This window comes from Mirounga leonina, unplaced genomic scaffold (assembly GCF_011800145.1).
Source record: "Mirounga leonina isolate KUSES-001 unplaced genomic scaffold, KU_Mleo_1.0 Mir_53, whole genome shotgun sequence".
Lineage (NCBI taxonomy): Eukaryota > Metazoa > Chordata > Mammalia > Carnivora > Phocidae > Mirounga > Mirounga leonina.
In genome coordinates, this window is record NW_023270807.1 from 28,559,915 (window position 1) to 28,565,822 (window position 5,908).

General features: G+C 36.1%; 1 pseudogene; it reads left to right on the forward strand.

The window, feature by feature from the left end:
* Nucleotides 1-3,525: 3,525 nt before the first annotated feature.
* LOC118001500 lies at nucleotides 3,526-4,456 on the forward strand (annotated as a pseudogene).
* The last annotated feature ends 1,452 nt before the right edge of the window (nucleotides 4,457-5,908 follow it).

The following is a 5,908-nucleotide window of genomic DNA, read 5'->3' on the forward strand; positions in this document are numbered from 1 at the left end:
AAAATCTTTAAAAAAAGGGGCGCCTGGGTGGCTCAGTTGGTTAAGCGACTGCCTTCGGCTCAGGTCATGATCCTGGAGCCCCTGAATCGAGTCCCACATCGGGCTCCCTGCTCGGCAGGGAGTCTGCTTCTCCCCCTGACCCTCCCCCCTCTCATGTGCTCTCTCTCTCAAATAAATAAATAAAATCTTTAAAAAAAAAATCTTAAAAAAAAGAGTTATCAAAAGAGAAATTATCATGAGTGAGCCTAAACTAATGACCTGAACCCTTTACAATAAGTTCTAGATCCAGAAACAGAAAAAGTCATAAAAGTTCATAGCTGCAGAAACTCCTTCTTCATTGGCCTTGAAGAATCAAGCTTCCATGTTATGGAGATCCCATGACATAGAATGGCAGGTGTCCTCATTTACACAGCTATAAGAAACCACATTCTGACAACCAGTAAGTTTAGAAGAGGAACCTGAGTATCACATTAGATTGCAGACCCATCCAATGCCTCAAATTTAGCCTAGTGAGACCCTCAGCAGAGGACCACCTAATCTGTGGAGTAAATCAATTGCATATCCTGAAGAATAGAGATTTATTGAGTTGCTGTATTTTTCTATTAACTTTGCTCTTGTCAGTCACAGGAGGAAAGACGGCTAAAGGAAGTCTCAGATTTTGTTTTTTCCACAAAACACCTCCATTCAAATACTCTGGATCCATTCTTTCCGAATTTATGTCATAACTTCCAGTTAAGGAACCTGGTGAGAATGTGAATTCAAATTACACTGTAGTTCTGCAGCCACAGAATTAAATTTGGTATCTACTTTTTAACTGTGTAACCATGGGAAGCAAGAAGAAAATATTTTTAAATGTGTTATAAAATAAATCTCTGGGGGTCACTGACCTTGCCCTCAGCTGAATTTAAAACCCTAAGATGTTAATTTGCTTTTTAAAAATAATTCTCTGAAGTTAGAAACAGCCCAACTAGAGGTACTATACTTCACACTGATTGTGGAATTTACCTAAAATACAGGCATACAATTGTTCATAATACTGTTTTAGAAACTCACAATTTCTTCTTGTAATGTATCTCACTTTAGCTTACATTTCCAGAGTACTCTGTGTACTTTCTTTTATATACACCCATTATCAAATAATTATAAATATAACGGCTATAATGTATATTTTAATCAAAGTTCAATTATTTTTTAAAGATTTTATTTATTTATTTGACAGAGAGAGAGACAGAGTGAGAGAGGGAACACAGCAGGGGGAGTGAGAGAGGAAGAAGCAGGCTTCCCGCTGAGCAGGGAGCCCGATGTGGGGCTCGATCCCAGGACCCTGGGATCATGACCTGAGTCAGAGGCAGACGCTTAAGGACTGAGCCACCTAGGTGCCCCAAAATTCAATTATTTTTTATCAGTTACTTCATTTATGTAAAGTTTGGATTTAGTTTATTTTTTAATCCTAAGGCAATATTATAAAAATGGCTCTTCTGTCTATCAGAATATTCTCCCCTTTTTGGAAACATTGTCACATTTTTTTTTTTTTTTTTTTTAACCAGGCTTCTCTACTTGTGTGAACTCCCAATTTTGTGAACTATTCCTGGCATTCTCTGTCTTACAGAGAAGAGAGAGATGGTAAAAGTAAATGAGTTATGAGTTTGAAATGAGTTATTTCTTGGTTCAGTTAATACATGTGTACTATTTAGAGCAGAAGAAACAATCAGAATCAACAAAATGCCACTGAATAAAGCATAGTTTACCTTATTCTTCCGTAATAAAGTCTGGGGTAGAAATGCTCACAGTTGGGCGCCTGGGTGGCTCAGTCGTTAAGCATCTGCCTTCGGCTCAGGTCATGATCCCAGGGTCCTGGGATCGAGCCCCACATCAGGGGGCTCCCTGCTCCGTGGGAAGCCTGCTTCTCCCTCTCCCACTCCCCCTGCTTGTGTTCCCTCTCTCGCTGTGTCTCTCTCTGTCAACTAAATAAATAAAATCTTAAAAAAAAAAAAAAAAAGAAATGCTCACAGTGTCCATTTCTTCACTCAGTAGAAATTTAAAGTATATTGGAGATAGCTTAGAACAAAATGAAAACACACATTTCTGCTGATGTAATAAAAATAGTTTGGAAATCTTATTTAAGGTCTATAATTTTAATCTACATCATAACAGAACTGAAACTAAATAGAATTTCAATGAGTCTATGACTTGTTTCTCTTTCTTAATATTTCTTTTTGACTTAATTAATTTAATTCTGATTTAGGTTTTTTTTTTTTTTTTCTTCTAAGTTTGGTGCATTGAAATACTGTTTAAAAAGTTTAGCCAATGCTGAGTTCACAAAGATATTCTCATATGTTGCCTAGAAGCTTTATTGTTTCAACCATCACATTTATATTTATATTCCTTTGAATTTGTATGAGGTACAGAAAAAATTCATTATTATTTTTATAAATACATATATCCAATAGTCCCAGGGCAGTTTAATGAAAAGTCTACGTCTTTACAGTTTAGGGCATAATGTTTTATATAATTATGTGACTGTAAATTTATGACTTTATTTCATATAGAACTAAAGGAAATTAAAGTCTAAGGTCACCATTGAAAGCAATGGGGATTTTGGTTATAAGCAATTAAGAGGCAGATAGCTCCATGATAGTAAAAAGTGAAAATATAGAAGAACTAGAATTTTAGCAGAGAGAATCAGGAAAATCAGCAGCTAAAAAGAGTCTTCCTGGGGGTCAGAACAAGGCTCAAAGACAGGACTCAAAGATTACCCATGCAAAAGTTAATTGGGTCAGACTATGGAACAATTTATGTCTCACGACTTTGTCAAAGCAGTAATCAAAAAGAACAATCAGCTGGCAATTTGAGGGCTAAGAGCTGAGTGTAATGCCAATAGAAGCAAATCAGCTAAAAGCTTAACAGATCAGATCAGGGAAAGAGAATGTCAAAGAGAACCCTGCAAAAACCAACACCATCCTATGTTGATTGTGACAATATATGAGAATGCACCCTGGAAAGTACTAGAAGAGGCTGAACATTTCAGCAGAAATAGACTTCACTGAGTCAACCCATCAATAAAGCAAATAACATGAAGAGCAACAAGAAGCTCCAGAGGAGGGTGGGGATTAGTATGCAGAATTACTAAAAGTTATTCTCTGAAATGAAAAAAGCCACACATGCAAGGAAAAAAATAAAAGTATGCAACAAAAACTGCCTCTGAGAGAACTCAAATGTCAGAATAAACAGTTATTATAAAGAACTAAGGGAAATGTGTTTACAGCAGTAAGAAATATATATCAACTATGTCTTATAATAGAGACTACCAGTAAAGAAATTAAAAAAAAAATATATTAAAAAATAAGTGGAAATTCTGAAGTTTAAAAGTTTAATAGTCAAGATATATTCATTAGATTACTCTTTTCTGCCCATGGATGCTGCTGAGTAAGCATCATTAAAGTCTTCCCTCCTACCACCATTATGTCTAGGGCAGAGTCTCCCAAAGAGCTTGAATAGCTACAGGAATTCTTCATCAGAGGTCTGAGCTTTGAAACAGCCAATGAGAGTCTGAGCAATAGAGAATGCTCACTGACCGGGTAGTAATGAGAGATCCAAACACCAAGTGCTTCAGAGGTTTTGGGTTTGTCATGTATGCCACTTGTGGAGGAGGTGGATGAAGCCATGAATTCAAGGTCACACAAAGTGGATGGAAGAGTTGTGGAACCACAAAGGGCTGTCTCAATAGAAGATTCTCAAAGACCTGGTGCCCGCTTAACTGGAAAAGATTTTTGTTGGTGGCATTAAAAAAGACCATGAAGAACATCTTCTAAGAGATTAGTATATTATGGAAAAATTGAAGTGATTGAAATCATGGCTGACTGATGCAGTGGCAAGAAGGGAGGCTTTGCTTTTGTAATGTTTGATGACAACTCTGTAGACAAGATTGTCATTCAAAAATACCATACTGTGAATGACCCCAACTACGAAGTAAGGAAAGCCCTATCTAAGCAAGAGATGGCTAGTCCTTCATCCCGCCAAAAAGGTTGATGTGGTTCTGGAAACTTTGGTGGTCGTGGAGGTGGTTTTGGTGGGAATGACAACTTTGGTCATGGAGGAAACTTCCGTGGGCGAGGTGACTCTGGTGGCAGTTGAAGTGGTGGAAGATACAGTGGCAGTGGAGATGGCTATAATGGATTTGGTAATGATGGAAGTAATTTTGGAGATGGCAGAACCTATAATGATTTTGGCAATTACAACAGTCAATCTTCAAATTTGGGGACCATGAAACAAGAAATTTTGGAGGCTGAAGCTCTGGCCCCTGTGGTGGTGGAGGCCAATATTTTGCCAAACCATGAAACCAAGGTGGCTATGGCAGTTCCAGCAGCAGCAGTAGCTATGGCAGTGGAAGAAGGTTTTCATTACTGCCAGGAAACAAAGCTTAGCAGGAGAGAAGAGCCAGAGAAGTGACAGGGAAGCTACAGGTTACAACAAATTCATGAACTCAGCCAAGCACAGTGGTGGCAGAGCCTAGCTGCTACAAAGAAGACATGTTTCAAACAATACTCATGTGTATGGGCAAAAAACTCGAGAACTGTATTTGTGACTAATTGTATAACAGGTTATTTTAATTTCTGTTCTGTGGAAAGTGCAAAGCATTCCAACAAAGGGTTTTAACATAATTTTGTTTTGTTTTGTTTTTGTTTTGTTTGCACCCATGCTGTTGATTGCTAAATGTAATGGTCTTCTCATGACACTGAATAAATGTGTCTTTAAAAAAAAAAAAAAAGTTTAATAGTCAAGAAGAAAAATTCACTGAATAGGCTCAATAGTAGATTTGAACTGGAAGAGAAAAATATTGACAAACTGTTAGAGATTATGTAATCTCTAAGAATTCTCTCTAAGAAAGAGAAAGGGAAAGAAAAATAAAGAGAACTTTATAGAGGTATGGGACATCACTATATGTGATAAAAAAGTTGGACTTGACCACTTGATATATATATATTCACACACACATATGCATTATTCCATTTCCAGTCAAATGTTTAGCACCATATTAATAAAATCTTAATCTTTAGCTGCTTCTTCAACATTGCTCTGAGACAATTTTGATCTTTGCATTCTTTGAAAAGAGGTGATATTTACTTTATACATTGGATTTCCTTTAATAAATAACAATCTTTTGCATAATAAATCATTTCCTGGAAAAAAATTTGCCAACAGCATTCCTAACCGACAATAGCAAGTTTAATCAATCTATTCTCCAGACAGAAATTGCCATTATGAAATAGTCAATGGTAAGCTCAATATCATTAATTTAAGGAAAACTCAAAGAATAGAAGCATTTGTTTATCCTGCTTTCTTTTATGATTTTTTTCCCTAGATAATTTCCCTTTTAATTTTCTTCACAGATTAGCCTTCTCTGAATGATATCTGAATTATAAATGTTACTTAATAAATTTTGACTGTATGTCAAAACCCAATAAATATACAATTAGAACAAAATATTATTTAGAAAGGAACCCATGCGTTCCACTTTTAGCTTTGTTTTGTTGCACTGATTTTAGAGAAAATAATTTTTAAAAAAAGGTTTGAGAGAAAAATGGAAGATAACAAAAGACTACTTATCTCCCATATCCTTAGCTAGATACATCCTACTGATCGTAATTATGGCATAAAACAATTATTTGTGATGAGAGGAAATTTTTGTTTTGATAGCTTAAGCAGTTTGAAATGAAGTAGGAATGTATCTTGTCATATCAAGACTTGTGCTTGATTGTAAATGCTTATTTGAATACATGCTCCAACAGCTCCCCTACCACTACCAGCCTAGGAGTTAGCAAGAATAAAGAAGAAAAAATTATTTTAACTCAATTCCCCATAAGCCACGTACATAGAACAATCCAACTAAATGCTATTAATTCAAGGT